Here is a 17,309-nt window from a genome sequence, read left to right as displayed (position 1 = left end):
TATCCACCAGCAACGGCTCACCTCTCTGGCTGCTGAAGATAGGCGCGGTACAAGGGAGTAGGCAGAAGCAAGGTCGGACGTAGCAGAAGGTCGGGGCAGGCAGCAAGGATCGTAGTCAGGGGCAACGGCAGAAGGTCTGGAAACACAGGCAAGGAACACACAAGGAACGCTTTCACTGGCACTAAGGCAACAAGATCCGGCAAGGGAGTGCAAGGGAAGTGAGGTAATATAGGGAAGTGCACAGGTGAAAACCCTAATTGGAACCACTGCGCCAATCAGCGGCGCAGTGGCCCTTTAAATCGCAGAGACCCGGCGCGCGCGCGCCCTAGGGAGCGGGGCCGCGCGCGCCGGGACAGAACAGACGGGGAGCGAGTCAGGTAGGGGAGCCGGGGAGCGCATCGCGAGCGGGCGCTACCCGCATCGCGAATCGCATCCCGGCTGGCAGCAGGATCGCAGCGCCCCGGGTCAGAGGACGTGACCGGAGCGCTGCAGCGGAGGGAGTGAAGCGAGCGCTCCGGGGAGGAGCGGGGACCCGGAGCGCTCGGCGTAACAGTACCCCCCCCCTTGGGTCTCCCCCTCTTCTTGGAGCCTGAGAACCTGAGGAGCAGACTTTTGTCAAGGATGTTGTCCTCAGGTTCCCAGGATCTCTCTTCAGGACCACAACCCTCCCAGTCTACTAAAAAAAAATTTTTCCCTCTGACCTTTTTGGCAGCCAAAATTTCCTTGACCGAGAAGACGTCCGAGGAGCCGGAAACAGGAGTGGGAGGAACAGATTTGGGAGAAAAACGGTTGAGGATGAGTGGTTTGAGAAGAGAGACGTGAAAGGCATTAGGGATACGAAGAGAAGGAGGAAGAAGAAGTTTATAAGAGACAGGATTAATTTGACACAAAATTTTGAAAGGACCAAGATAGCGTGGTCCCAACTTGTAGCTAGGGACACGGAAGCGGACATATTTAGCGGAGAGCCATACCTTGTCTCCAGGGGAAAAAACGGGGGGAGCTCTTCTTTTCTTATCCGCGAACCTCTTCATGCGTGAAGAAGCCTGTAAGAGAGAATTTTGGGTCTCTCTCCATATAATGGAAAGGTCACGAGAAATTTCATCCACAGCGGGCAGACCAGAGGGCAAGGGGGTAGGGAGGGGGGGAAGAGGGTGACGGCCGTACACCACGAAAAATGGGGATTTGGAGGAAGATTCAGAGACCCTGAAGTTATACGAAAATTCGGCCCATGGAAGGAGATCTGCCCAGTCATCCTGGCGGGAGGAAACAAAATGTCGCAAATAATCACCCAGGATCTGGTTAATTCTTTCTACTTGTCCATTGGACTGGGGATGATATGCAGAGGAAAAATTTAATTTAATCTTGAGTTGTTTACAGAGAGCCCTCCAGAATTTAGACACGAATTGGACCCCTCTATCCGAGACAATCTGCGTAGGCAACCCGTGAAGACGAAAAATGTGTACAAAAAATTGTTTAGCCAACTGAGGCGCAGAAGGAAGACCAGGAAGAGGGATGAAATGTGCCATTTTGGAGAATCGATCAACGACCACCCAAATAACGGTGTTGCCACGGGAAGGGGGTAAATCAGTAATAAAATCCATACCAATCAGAGACCAAGGCTGTTCGGGGACAGGCAGAGGATGAAGAAAACCAGCGGGCTTCTGGCGAGGAGTCTTATCCCGGGCACAGATAGTGCAGGCTCGCACAAAGTCCCCAACATCCGTCTCCAGAGTCGGCCACCAATAGAAGCGGGAGATGAGTTGCACAGATTTCTTGATGCCCGCATGACCTGCGAGATGGGAGGAGTGACCCCATTTGAGGATTCCGAGGCGTTGGCGTGGAGAAACAAAGGTCTTTCCTGGAGGAGTCTGCCTGATGGAGGCAGGAGAAGTGGAGATCAGGCAGTCAGGTGGAATGATGTGTTGCGGAGGGAGATCAACTTCTGAGGCATCCGAGGAACGAGAGAGAGCATCGGCCCTAATGTTCTTATCGGCAGGACGAAAGTGAATCTCAAAATTAAATCGGGCAAAGAACAGAGACCACCGGGCCTGGCGAGGATTCAGCCGTTGGGCCGACTGGAGGTAGGAGAGGTTCTTGTGGTCGGTGTAGATAATAACAGGAAATCTTGATCCCTCCAGCAGATGCCTCCATTCCTCAAGTGCTAATTTAATGGCTAGAAGCTCTCGATCCCCGATGGAGTAGTTCCTCTCCGCTGGAGAGAAGGTCCTAGAGAAAAAACCACAAGTGACAGCATGCCCGGAAGGATTTTTTTGTAGAAGAACAGCTCCAGCTCCTACTGAGGAGGCATCAACCTCCAATAGGAAGGGTTTGGAAGGGTCAGGTCTGGAGAGCACGGGAGCCGAAGAAAAGGCAGACTTGAGTCATTTAAAGGAGTCTTCTGCTTGAGGAGGCCAGGACTTGGGATCAGCATTTTTCTTGGTTAAAGCCACGATAGGAGCCACAATGGTAGAAAAATGTGGAATAAATTGCCTGTAATAATTGGCGAACCCCAAAAAGCGTTGGATAGCACGGAGTCCGGAGGGGCGTGGCCAATTTAAGACGGCAGAGAGTTTGTCTGGATCCATCTGTAGTCCCTGGCCAGAGACCAAATATCCTAGAAAAGGAAGAGATTGGCATTCAAACAGACATTTCTCAATTTTGGCATAGAGTTGGTTGTCACGAAGTCTCTGAAGAACCATACGGACATGCTGGCGGTGTTCTTCTAGATTGGCAGAAAAAATTAGGATATCGTCCAGATATACCACAACACAGGAGTATAACAGATCACGAAAAATTTCATTGACAAAGTCTTGGAAGACGGCAGGGGCATTGCACAGTCCAAAGGGCATGACCAGATACTCAAAGTGTCCATCTCTGGTGTTAAATGCCGTTTTCCACTCGTCCCCCTCTCTGATGCGGATGAGGTTATAGGCGCCTCTTAAGTCCAATTTAGTGAAGATGTGGGCACCTTGGAGGCGATCAAAGAGTTCAGAGATGAGGGGTAAGGGGTAGCGGTTCTTAACCGTGATTTTATTAAGACCGCGGTAGTCAATGCAAGGACGTAGGGAGCCATCTTTTTTGGACACAAAGAAAAATCCGGCTCCGGCAGGAGAGGAGGATTTACGGATAAAGCCCTTTTTTAGATTCTCCTGGACGTATTCGGACATGGCAAGAGTCTCTGGGGCAGAGAGAGGATAAATTCTGCCCCGGGGTGGAGTAGTACCCGGGAGGAGGTCGATAGGGCAATCATAAGGCCTGTGAGGAGGTAGAGTCTCAGCTTGTTTTTTGCAGAAAACATCCGCGAAGTCCATATAGGCCTTAGGGAGACCGGTTACTGGAGGAACCACAGAGTTACGGCAAGGGTTACTGGGAACCGGTTTTAGACAGTTCTTGGAACAAGAGGACCCCCAACTCTTGATCTCCCCAGTGGACCAATCCAGGGTTGGGGAATGAAGTTGAAGCCAGGGAAGTCCAAGGAGAATCTCCGAGGTGCAATTGGGGAGGACCAAAAGTTCAATCCTCTCATGATGAGATCCGATGCTCATAAGAAGGGGCTCCGTGCGGAAACGTATGGTACAGTCCAATCTTTCATTATTTACACAATTGATGTAGAGGGGTCTGGCGAGACTGGTCACTGGGATGTTGAACCTGTTGACGAGAGAGGCCAAAATAAAATTTCCTGCAGATCCAGAGTCCAAGAAGGCCACTGTAGAGAAGGAGAAGGCAGAGGCAGACATCCGCACAGGCACAGTAAGACGTGGAGAAGCAGAGTAGACATCAAGGACTGTCTCACCTTTGTGCGGAGTCAGCGTACGTCTTTCCAGGCGGGGAGGACGGATAGGACAATCCCTCAGGAAGTGTTCGGTACTAGCACAGTACAGGCAGAGGTTCTCCATACGGCGTCGTGTCCTCTCTTGAGGTGTCAGGCGAGACCGGTCGACCTGCATAGCCTCCACGGCGGGAGGCACAGGAACAGATTGCAGGGGACCAGAGGAGAGAGGAGCCGAGGAGACGAAACGCCTCGTGCGAACAGAGTCCATATCTTGGCGGAGTTCCTGACGCCTTTCAGAAAAACGCATGTCAATGCGAGTGGCTAGGTGAATAAGTTCATGTAGATTAGCAGGAATTTCTCGTGCGGCCAGAACATCTTTAATGTTGCTGGATAGGCCTTTTTTGAAGGTCGCGCAGAGGGCCTCATTATTCCAGGACAATTCTGAAGCAAGTGTACGGAATTGTACGGCATACTCGCCAACGGAAGAATTACCCTGGACCAGGTTCAACAGGGCAGTCTCAGCAGAAGAGGCTCGGGCAGGTTCCTCAAAGACACTTCGGATTTCCGAGAAGAAGGAGTGTACAGAGGCAGTGACGGGGTCATTGCGGTCCCAGAGCGGTGTGGCCCATGACAGGGCTTTTCCGGACAGAAGACTGACTACGAAAGCCACCTTAGACCTTTCAGTGGGAAACAGGTCCGACATCATCTCCAGATGCAGGGAACATTGGGAAAGAAAGCCACGGCAAAACTTAGAGTCCCCATCAAATTTATCCGGCAAGGATAAGCGTATCCCAGGAGCGGCCACTCGCTGCGGAGGAGGTGCAGGAACTGGCGGAGGAGATGACTGCTGAAGCTGTGGTAGCAACTGTTGTAGCATAACGGTCAGTTGAGACAGCTGTTGGCCTTGTTGCGCTATCTGTTGTGACTGCTGGGCGACCACCGTGGTGAGGTCAGCGACAACTGGCAGAGGAACTTCAGCGGGATCCATGGCCGGATCTACTGTCACGATGCCGGCTGGCAGGTAGTGGACCCTCTGTGCCAGAGAGGGATTGGCGTGGACCGTGCTAGTGGACCGGTTCTAAGCCACTACTGGTTTTCACCAGAGCCCGCCGCAAAGCGGGATGGTCTTGCTGCGGCGGTAGTGACCAGGTCGTATCCACCAGCAACGGCTCACCTCTCTGGCTGCTGAAGATAGGCGCGGTACAAGGGAGTAGGCAGAAGCAAGGTCGGACGTAGCAGAAGGTCGGGGCAGGCAGCAAGGATCGTAGTCAGGGGCAACGGCAGAAGGTCTGGAAACACAGGCAAGGAACACACAAGGAACGCTTTCACTGGCACTAAGGCAACAAGATCCGGCAAGGGAGTGCAAGGGAAGTGAGGTAATATAGGGAAGTGCACAGGTGAAAACCCTAATTGGAACCACTGCGCCAATCAGCGGCGCAGTGGCCCTTTAAATCGCAGAGACCCGGCGCGCGCGCGCCCTAGGGAGCGGGGCCGCGCGCGCCGGGACAGAACAGACGGGGAGCGAGTCAGGTAGGGGAGCCGGGGAGCGCATCGCGAGCGGGCGCTACCCGCATCGCGAATCGCATCCCGGCTGGCAGCAGGATCGCAGCGCCCCGGGTCAGAGGACGTGACCGGAGCGCTGCAGCGGAGGGAGTGAAGCGAGCGCTCCGGGGAGGAGCGGGGACCCGGAGCGCTCGGCGTAACAATAAGTTGACTTGTACAATTGCAAGAATATATGGCAATGTGTCTTTGAACTCTAATGGGCTAGTCATATAGTAATAGCTAGCGTTGACCCACTACAGGGTTTGAGTGTCAAGAGTTTAGTTACTCTGCGTGGCATGTAAACAGTCTATATCCTGATATCTATCTCAGTAGGAAATTATGGGAGCGGTAATGGAGGGTAATAGAGGAACAGGTAGGGGTAGGAGGGTGTAGGGGTAAGAGGTGTAAGGAGTCAGGAGAAGGTGTTGAAAGGATAGGCAGGTAGGAGAAGGGGGGGGGGGGGTGGAGGATCGTAGAAAAGGGACCGCAAAGGGAATGTAAGTGATCCCAGCAGGTTATATAGTATTAGTAGCCTGTGTTGTGGAAGACCACCTATTCCATCGCTTGTGAAATATGAGCCGTTACCATAGGCGATGATGCGTTCATATGTGTAGGTGGTATTTACTTTATTAATGACCATGTCTATAGATGGGGTGTTGGGTGATTTCCACATGCTGGTAAGTGAAATTTTCATCACAATTAGGATAATACATATTAAGTCTCTCTCGGGTCTAGGTATATCAGATAAATCGAGAAACAATAAAATCTGTTGTGGGGTCCAGGCCCTCTCCTCCCCTAAAACCTCATTCAAGAGCTGTTTGCAGGCGAGCCAGTAGGCTTTAATGGAGGGATATTCCCACAAAATGTGTAACAATGTGCCCCTCTGTCCACAATCACGCCAACATAGTCCAGTCATTTCTGAGTAGATGTGGGACAGGGGCTCAGGAGTGTAGTACCACCTCAATATGGTCTTCATAGCAGATTCAACATGTGAAACACATTGAAAGGCTCTATGTATATTCTGGAAAGCCGCTCACCATTGGGATTCAAAGATAGATTTGCCCAGCTCGTTTTCCCAGGAACGAAAGGGGTGTGATTTGCGAAATTGGGAAGTATGGGATACATTAGAATATAAGGGGCGAAGGCCCTTTAGGTTGCTAGAGAGAAAAATGTAAGAGGGTTTATGTAACTGGATGGAAGATGGTGGAGTGTGAAGTAAGAAATGACGCAAGCGCAGAAACTTGTAGACGTCAGAGTGAGAAATAGAAAAGGTAGAGTGCAATTCTGAAAAGGGTAGTAGGGTTTCAGATAAATAAAGTTGGTGGAGATGTGTTAGCCCACTGTGAATCCATGGGACCAGCCATATGTCAGGGCTCATGCTTTGTATAAGAGATATGGGAATGAGAGTTTTGTCCGTGGTTGTGTCCACTAGAGAGAGGTTTGTTACCCATGCCTTAAATGAGGCCGCCACAATAGCGTTGGAAGAGGGGGCGGTGTGTGGAGACCAGTATGGCAGAAAAAGAACGTCTTTAAGTAAGTATGGGGAAACCAAGGAGTTTTCTATATGGACCCAAGCAGTAGTCAAATCTTCCTTGCACCAACCTCTCAACATCCCCACCAGGGCGGCAAGATAACACCACAAATCTGGTGCTCCAAGTCCTCCCATGTCTCTGTACTTAGTCAATATGGATGCGGCCAATCTGGGCCTGTTGCCTGACCACACAAAGGATGACAAAATGGCTTTGGCCTTAGAAAAGAAGGATTTAGGAACAGCAATCGGGAGGGTTCTAAAGAGATGGAGGAAGCGGGTAGAAGAAGCATTTTAAAGGCTGCTACTCTGCCTGTCCAAGATATGTCGATAGAGCTTAGTCTGTCCACTTCAACGCCGATGGTCTGTAGGAAAGGTTCATAGTTATTGGAGTATAGTAGGTTATGAGGGTATGTTAGTTTGATTCCTAGATATTTAACACTAGTGGTTTGCCAATCAAAGGGATGCACGTTTTTAAGGGTATCTACCAGGGCGGGGTGAAGGTTTAGAGGAAGGGCCTGAGTTTTAGTGGCATTAAGGTGGTAATAGGAAAGCTGACAAAAGTGAAGTATGGAGGTCATGGCAGCCGGCACAGATACAGAGGGATCAGTAAGTGATAAAATAATATCATCTGCATATAATGAGATGAGGTGATGTTGTCCTGCAATGGAGACTGCAGAGATTTGGAGTCTCCCTGCCTCAGCGCCTGCGCCAATGGCTCCCGACATAGAATGAATATAATGGGTGAAAGGGGGCACCCCTATCTGGTTCCATTGGTGATATCAAAGGCTTCCGCAAGGATGCCGTTCACAAAGACCTTGGCAGAGGGTTCGGTATACAGCGATGTGATCGCACTATAAATGGTTCCACTAAATCTCAGGTGCCGGTGGACCGAGACGACGAACAGCCAGCGGAGCTGGTCGAATGCCTTCTCGGCATCAAGAGCTAGGATCAAAGCAGAGGTTTTATGGGTTTCAACATGGTGTAAAACATGTAGAAGGTGGCGGGTATTGTCCGAAGCTTGACAGCCCGGGACAAACCCCGCTTGATCAGGGTGGATCAAACTGGGGAGTAATTTGGTGAGCCTGTTGGCTATGAGTTTTGCAAAAATCTTTAGGTCTTGGTTAAGTAATGATATTGTCAATGTACTAGCAAAATGTATATCGGCACCACTTTAACTGCAGTGAGATCCCGGCAAGGACTCAATCTGTATGCTCAGCACACCTGGACAATTAAACCCCTTGAAAGACTTCAACTTCAGTAGTGCTCACTCCACAAAGTATGAGAACAAAGCAATCATTCGGAACGAAGATGAAGAAAAGGGAGCACATACCAGAGATGTTGAAATGCAGTATTCGGCTTTATTTCATCTTGCTGGTGTCAAAACGGTGCAGGGTAGAAGGGAGGGCGGACGAGTTGAGGGGGAACTACAGGCAACGGTCCGTGTCACGCTGGTCTGCACTTCATCAGGCCCTACGTCACTGAACTAGAGGGAGTGTTTTATACATCACGGGAGGTAACATGGACAAACAGTGACGTTTACATGGATCAGGATCGGGAGGGATACAATGAAAAACAAAAGGTAAGAATACAAAAACAAAGTGATGATAAAAACAAAACATTGTGTCTGCGAGTATCGTACAATGCAACATAATATCTTTCTATATGAAAACTCCCATTTCGTTGTACTCATTAAGGCCCAAAGGGCCCGTTGCATTAGTACGGAAAATCCATCTGGATTCCTGTAATAATAAACGTTGATGCATGTCTCCGCCATTTGGAGAGTGTTCAATTCTCTCCAGAACCATAAATTTGAAAGCTCTTGGGTTATTCTCATGTTCAGAACACGTGTTGAATGAATCTAGTACAGCCTTTTTTGGTTATTAGGGACCGTATGTGTTCTCTAATTCTTTGATACAAAGGTCTTTTTGTTTTTCCTATGTAGTATCTCCCACATAAACATATGAGGGCATATACCACATAGGATGTTTTACATGTGGCAAACTGTTTGAATTTAACCCTTGTGCCTCCCAAATTCATTTAATTAAATTTTTAGTTAAAATCGCAAACCGAACAATTTCCACATGTGAACAGACCTTTAGGTTTTGATGTAGATAACCAATCTTTTTGAATTCTGCCTTTGTTTTTTCTTCTTTTCAAATAATCATGAATGGTTCAATTTTTTCTGTAATTTACAATCGGTTTAATTTCTGTAAAATTTTTCAAATCTTGGTCACGTTGTAACATTGGCGAATTTTTGAAAATAGCGTTTTTTACAATGTTGTTAATTGGTGAATTTTTAAATGTGAATACTGTCATATTAAGTTTTTCTTTTTTACTTTTCTGAGTAAATTGTTACGAGGAATTTTATTCACTTTTTTCATTGCATTAGATATAATTACAGGTGAGTAGCCTCTATCAATTAATCGTTCACCCAGTTCTTGAGCTTGCTGTTCGATCTGTATTTATGCGTTTTAATCTGATTAACTGGCATGCTATCTTTAACAGTTTTAGGGTGAGATGAATGATAATGAAGAATTTAATTTTTTGAATTAGGTTTCCTGTACCCAGAAGTGTGAATGGTAGTATTTTTTATTTTGATTTTGGTATCCAAAAATTCAAGTGATAAACCTCCGAACTGAAAAGACAACCACATGTTCACCTTTATTATTGCTGTTGAGATAGTCGACAAATAAAGAAAAATTTTCCTGGGAATCATCCCAGATAACAAAAATGTCATCGACAAATCCCAACAGCAATTTTATTTTTGACACAAACGGATTATTAACAGTGAAAATTTTATCTTTTTCCAGCATCGCTAAAAAGATGTTTGCATAGGAACAAGAGATGGGTGTACCCATCGCCGTTCCTTGCGTTTTGGCATACCATTGACCTTCATATTGGAAGTAGTTCTTCAAAATTAATTTTGCAGATTCCAATACAAAATCGATAAATTCACTGGATTTGTCTGAGCAATCCAAGAATTCCCTGAGAGCCTGCACACCCGCATCATGTGGGATACGGGTGTACAGGCTCTCAACGTCTATGAATGCCAGAGAAAAACCCTCTTGCCAACAGAAATCGCGAAGGGAAGTAATAAGATCACCAGTGTCACAGAGGTAAGTAGGGGTAAGTTTTAGTAAAGGAGAAATCAACCAGTCCACATAGCTAGACAGGAACTGGGTAGGGGCCCCAATACCCGCCACTATGGGACGACAGGGAGGAGGGACAATGCCTTTGTTGACTTTTGGTAATACCATTTTTTTTTTTTTTTGGGATCGGATCAGATGGAATACGTTTTTCTGCTGTTTTTTCGGTCGATTTGAAATTTCTTGTATATTTTTGCAGATGTGATCTCATAATTTGTTCATAATCGTTAAAGTGGGATCTGTTTTTAATTTGTTATATACCATGACATTGCCTGTAGTTCCCCCTGAACTCGTCCGCCCTCCCTTCTACCCTGCACAGTTTTGACCCCAGCAAGATGAAATAAAGCCGAATACTGCATTTCAACATCTCTGGTATGTGCTCCCTTTTCTTCATCTTCGTTCTGAATAAGTAATGATATTGGCCTGTAATTTTGAGGGGCCAATGGTGATTTGCCCGGTTTAGGAAGGGCGATAATCAGGGCCTGAACATTTTCCTTGGGAAAAGAGCCTTTGAGCATAGCTGAATCATAGAACAGTTGCAAATGGGGAATCAGAGCATCTTTGAATGTTTTATAATAGAGGTTGAGAAACCCGTCAGGGCCCGGGGCCTTTTGTGAGGGGGAAGAGAGAATCACTTTTTGAATCTCATCAGGGGTAATGGCGCTGTTTAATGTTAACAAGTGTTGGTCAGTGAGGTGTGGGAGGTTGAGAGAAGAGAGGAAAGAATGGATAGCGTCAGGGAGATTGAGAGGGTCAGGAGTTGTCACCCAGGTTATATAGTGAGGAATAGAAGTCCTGGAAGCCGTTAGCTATGTCTTTGGGAGTATAGAGGGATTTAACAGAGGAAGGGTGAACGAGCTGGGCAATACGGGAGCGAGCATGAGTAACTTTTAGTCTATTGGCCAGCAAGGCCCCCGCTTTATCATTTTGTGAATAATATTGCACTTTGATGCCCCTAAGATTTTTCTCATAAGAGAATAGCAATAAACTCCTGAGTTCCTGTCTAGCAGAGACCAGTTGGGCAGATGTAGAGGGGGAGGGGGCTGTCTTGTTAAATTGCTCCAGACTTTTTAATCTGGACAACACATCTGAGAGCTGTTTGTCTCTCTCTCGCTTACAAATTGCACCATATTTTATAAAGAATCTCATATAGGCCTTATGTCAGTTCCAGATTTTGGCTGGTTCCATGTCTGGGGAGGCATTAGCCAGAAAGTAATTCGTTAGATCCTTTTTCAAAGACTGGACATGTTTCGGATGAGAAAGTAAGGACTCGCTCTCCACAAGTATGCGGGAGCCTGGGAAAAGGTTTCACTTAGGGAGATAGTGATAACGGCATGATGCGAACATTTGATCAGCTCTATAGTAGATCTACTCAGAGAATCTAATTCAGTCCGGTCTATCCAAAACATGTCCAGTCTCAAGTATGTGTTGTGGGTGATGGAGTTGTGAGTATAATCCCTTTCATTGGAATGCAGTACCCGCCACGCATCATACAGGTCTGATGAGCCCATTAGTGGAGCCAGAGGTGAAACTGAAAGGCGATGTGAGGTAGTGGTGTCCAAAGATGGGTCAGCAACTAAGTTAAAGTCCCCACAAACAATCATATGTCCAACTTTGTTTAAAGTCTAGTTTAAGGGTACGCCTCAAAAAGCGCTGTTGACCAACGTTGGGGGCATATAGCGCTAAAATGGTTTAAGGTACATTGTTAATGGAGCACGTAAGGAGTACATATCTACCAGCAGGGTCAGTAATAACATTAGTAGTGGAAAAGGCTACTGTGTTTCTGACCGCAATTAGGACCCCTCGGGACTTCGATGTAAAGTGTGAGTGGAACACATTAGGGAATGCTTTGTGTTTCAGCCTATGTGCGTCTGTACTAAGAAGATGCATCTCATGTGCGCATATAATGTCTCCCCCCAAGGCCAAGGATTCTTTCCAAAGGAAGGCTCTTTTTTTGCGGACTGTTAAGACCGTTTACATTCAGACTAAGTATTTTAAGAACCATAAATCAGTGCCATGGAAGATATAACATAGCTATACGTCAGAAAGTTGGAGGACCTGATGCGTCTCCCAGCCAGCACGCACAGGTCACATATTAAAGGGGCAACACCTAATGGACACTTGGTAGTATTTCCACCTAGAAGAACAGGTAACAGGACAAACAACAAAAAATTGACACAAATCAAAGTAAGGGAAATAGTAACAAAATAAATAAAGGAATAATCGTGGCACCAGCCACAAGGCACGGGTGGGGCGAATTGTCATGCCGAAGCCAAACAAGTAGGAAGAACATCAGCTCAGGTGTGCAACGGAGATGTAATTAGCACAAAAGTCACCTTACTGTGTCCCAATCTTCTTGGGATTTGTGGGAAGTTCCTTGTGGGGAGTTCCGTGGTCTTTCCATGGGGATGCTCCAGCGGTGCAGAAGGTCTTTACCTTCCTCCAGATTCCAGACCACCGAGACCTGGTTGTCCTTGCAGATGAGAAGGCATACCGGGAATCCCCATCTATACTGGATCTTCTCTTGTCTGAGGGCAGAGGTAATCGGGAGCAGGTTCCCACGTAGTTGTAGAGTAGCAGCAGACAAGTCCGCATATAAGGAGAGATGGTGGTACGGGGCTGGCAAGCCATCATTTTTGCGGGCTAGCTCCATGAGGCGTTCTTTAGTAGAGAAAAAATGGATCCGGGCCAGCACATTCCGGGGCACGAAATCATCTAAATGATATGGCTTCGGTACCCGGTGAGCCCGATCAATCTCCAATTTTGTGGGTGAGCAGGAGGGTTACACCGTTTCCAGCAGAGTGCGGACTTATTGCATGATGCCCGCAGGCGGGACAGATTCAGGGATACCCCTGATTTTCACATTGTTCCTGCGGCTGCGGTCCTCCAGATCGGCTACTTTGGCTTTGAGGGCCTCAATTTCCTCCTCCGCCGTAGTTTGTAGATAAATAAGCGTATTATGAGAATCAGCAAATTCGCCGAACTTGTGTTCAATGTGGTTTACTCTGCTGCCCAAATTATCCACCGTAGCTGAGAGAGGAGATATCATGGCCTGCATATCCTTCCTGAAGGACCTCTGGAGCACCAACAGCATGTCTCTCATAGCAGTGTCCGTGAGAGATTCATTATGTACCGGCAAGGAGCTCAGTGCCTCAGTATCCTCTAGGGGAAGCGTGGTATCCAATCCCCACTCCGAGTTCGGGGAGTTCGCTGCAGGCGAGGAGTAACGGGGCCTCTGCTTCAGAGGACTTCCGGATGGCGAGGGCGGAAAGCCAGTGGAGGGAGGACCGCAAGTGGCAGGTATGTACTCACGGGTTTGGTGGTCGGTTGGCGGGACACCCTTCTCCTGCGATGGCGCGTCTGCTGACCTGTACGGAGGTGTTGGGAGCCGTAGTCTCGCAGCATCAGGTCTGAGGAAGCACGTCTGAGAGGTAAGGCCGGGGCCTGCGCAGCAGGGAGAGAGTGCGCGTGTTCCCAGTCGCAGGTTTCATCGGTGGCCGGCGCTCGGGAGAAATAGAATTTGCAGAGCGTTCCTTGGAGAGCTTGCCTCTTTTTCTTCCCTCGCATGTTCTCCAGGTGTTCCCACATCTGAATGTGGTGGATAGGTGTCTGTGGATGCAGTGTAGCCGCTTTACTGAGCAAGATGAAGCAGGAGCTCAGCTAATGCGCGACCATACAACAAGGCAGCCAGGCCACGCCCCCCGGGAGAAGCCATTTTCATGTGCAGAATGTCGGAAATGTTATACTGTGAAATCAAATCTTGTTAAACATCAAAGAACTCACACAGGGGAGAAGCCATTTTCATGTTCTAAACGTGGGAAATGTTTTACTCAGCAATCACATCTTGTTAAACATAAAAGAACTCACACATCTATATATTAACCAAGTACATAGGATAGTTGACACATACATACTTATATATATTTATATAATATATGCTTCATCTCCAAACTTGTTATCAATTTTTAAGAAGTTCTCTATATTATATTATTTATTATTCTTATATTCATCTCCGCACACTGGACTTATAATAAATGTAATATTGTCCCTGACTGTTACGCCGATCGCTCCGGGTCCCCGCTCCTCCCCGGAGCACTCACAGCGTTCTCCTGTTCACAGCGCCCGGGTCAGACCCGCTCGCGATGCGCATCCCGACCCGCTTACCAGACTCGTTCCCCGTCTGTGCTGTCCCAGCTCACGCGGCCCCGCTCCCTAGGGTGCGCGCGCGCCGGGTCTTTGCGATTTAAAGGACCGGTGCGCCACTGATTGGCGCATGGGTTTTAATCAGTATCTTCACCTGTGCACTTCCCTATTTATACCTCACTTCCCCTGCACTTCCTTGCCGGATCTTGTTGCCATTGTGCCAGTGAAAGCGTTTCCTTGTGTGTTCCTAGCCTGTGTTCTAGACCTCTTGCTGTTGCCCCTGACTACGATCCTTGCTGCCTGCCCTGACCTTCTGCTACGTCCGACCTTGCTCTTGTCTACTCCTTTTGTACCGCGCCTATCTCAGCAGTCAGAGAGGTTGAGCCGTTGCCGGTGGATACGACCTGGTTGCTACCCGCTTTGCGGTGGGCTCTGATGAATACCAGTAGCAACTTAGAACCGGTCCACCGACACGGTCCACGCCAATCCCTCTCTGACACAGAGGATCCACCTCCAGCCTGCCGAATCCTGACACTGACGTTGTATATAGGGAATGTAACGCGTCAGTGTTGTCCCCGCCCCCTTCTCATTATGATTATAGAGACTTTAATTCAAGGCATCAGACAGGATCCGCGCGTCTCCCTTGAAGATCGTCTCTTCTGAACATAAGACGCTGCAGATACTTTTATTTATCACAAACCCTAGACCAGCGTTTCCCGTCTATTTTCGGTCTCAGATCATAAAATCCATTTTTCTATATGAGAAGTCGTCAATATCTCAGCGTCCCCCGGGTTCAGTAAACATCGGTGTAATTCTTGTCCTTTTCTTTGTCCTCCCCGGGGTATAAAATCCCTAAGGTTGCCATTGGTTACCACAATACCAGAATCGGTCTATATGAGCAGGACTTTTTTATGAGAGGAGATTATTTACCATAGAGGATGGACTAAGACTCTCCCATCCAGATCCCTCTCTATATATATGTTTATGGTGGTCTCTATATTCTTATTTTATATCTTTTATAATTTTTTACAAGTATATTTTTATATTTTATATACTGTACTATACATATGCTATAGTTCTTAATAGTTGGTGCTGCGCCTACACAAGGGCCCTGTGAGACCCAGTTGCTGCTATTTACATTTTATCTAATATTCAATTGTCACATTATATACAATCAATAAATTGAAATATTACTTTAAACACAACCTGTCCAGTTGTCTCAAACCCTGAGCCCTAATATATATATTTCTACAGACAAACTACAATCTGACACCTTGGGTATAAGTGTCTAATTAGGTAGCCCGGGTTTATTTGGTGGGTAGTCAGACAAGAGCCTCTCCAACTCTTTTATATTGTTTCTAAACTACAACTACCAGCATGCACAGACAGCTGTTAGCTGTCAGGGCATGCTTGTAGTAGTAGTTTTGCAACAGCTGGAGGCACCCTGATTATTCATCAGTATTTCTAAAATAAATGTGCCTACAGCTGTTGAAAAACTACAACTCCCAGTATGCCCATACAGCTGTCAGGTCATGCTTGCTGTTGTAGTTTTTCAGCAGCTGGAGGCACACTGTTTGAGAAACACTCATGTGTAATCAGGGTGCCTACAGCTGCTGCAAAACTACAACTCCCAGCATGCCCTGAAAGCTGATGACTGTATGGTCATGCTGGGAGTTGTAGTTTTGCGTTAGATGGAGTCACCCACCTTAATAATTACACGAGTGTTTCTCAAACAGTGTGCCTCCAGCTGCTGAAAAACTACAACAGCAAGCATGACCTGACAGCTGTATGGGCATACTGGGAGTTGTAGTTCTTCAACAACTGTACGCACACTGAGAAACACTCATGTATCATTTTCATGGTGCCTCCAGCTGCAGCAAAACTACAACTCCCAGCATGTCAGTACAGCAATCAGCTTTCACGGCATTCTGGGAGTTGTAGTTTTGCACCATCTGGAGTCGCCCTCTTGATTGCACATGACACTTTCTCAAACAGTGCGCCTCCAGCTGCTGCAAATCTACAACTCCCATCATGCCCTGAAAGCTGCTGGCTGGACGGGCATGCTTGCAGTTGTAGTTTTGCAACAGCTGGAGGCACCTTGATGATTGCACATGAGTGTTTATCTGTGTGCCTACAGCCAGGGCCGGTGCAAGGATTTCTGCCTACACAAGTGAAGCTCCATTTTGGCACAACCCCCCCCCCAACTCGACAACATCCCCCCCATCCCCCAGAGCTCCCACACGCGACCAGTCACACACCTATACTTCCAGCCAAAACACATATGATGGAGTAGATGTGACCTGCAGTCCTATGTAACACCACAGATAACACAGTGATAACTCTCTGAGTACAGATAATGTATAGATGTGACCTGCAGTCCTATGTAACACCACAGATAACAGTGATAACTCTGAGTACAGATAATGTATAGATGTGACCTGCAGTCCTATGTAACACCACAGATAACAGTGATAACTCTCTGAGTACAGATAATGTAGTAGATGTGACCTGCAGTCCTATGTAACACCACAGATAACACAGTGATAACTCTCTGAGTACAGATAATGTATAGATGTGACCTGCAGTCCTATGTAACACCACAGATAACACATTGATAACTCTCTGAGTACAGATAATGTATAGATGTGACCTGCAGTCCTATGTAACACCACAGATAACACATTGATAACTCTCTGAGTACAGATAATGTATAGATGTGACCTGCAGTCCTATGTAACACCACAGATAACAGTGATAACTCTCTGAGTACAGATAATGTATAGATGTGACCTGCAGTCCTATGTAACACCACAGATAACAGTGATAACTCTCTGAGTACAGATAATGTATAGATGTGACCTGCAGTCCTATGTAACATCACAGATAACAGTGATAACTCTCTGAGTACAGATAATGTAGTAGATGTGACCTGCAGTCCTATGTAACACCACAGATAACAGTGATAACTCTCTGAGTACAGATAATGTATAGATGTGACCTGCAGTCCTATGTAACACCACAGATAACAGTGATAACTCTGAGTACAGATAATGTATAGATGTGACCTGCAGTCCTATGTAACACCACAGATAACAGTGATAACTCTCTGAGTACAGATAATGTATAGATGTGACCTGCAGTCCTATGTAACACCACAGATAACACAGTGATAACT

This window comes from Hyla sarda (assembly GCF_029499605.1).
Source record: "Hyla sarda isolate aHylSar1 chromosome 1 unlocalized genomic scaffold, aHylSar1.hap1 SUPER_1_unloc_13, whole genome shotgun sequence".
In the NCBI taxonomy this organism is placed as follows: domain Eukaryota; kingdom Metazoa; phylum Chordata; class Amphibia; order Anura; family Hylidae; genus Hyla; species Hyla sarda.
Note: the sequence above shows the minus strand (reverse complement) of the source record.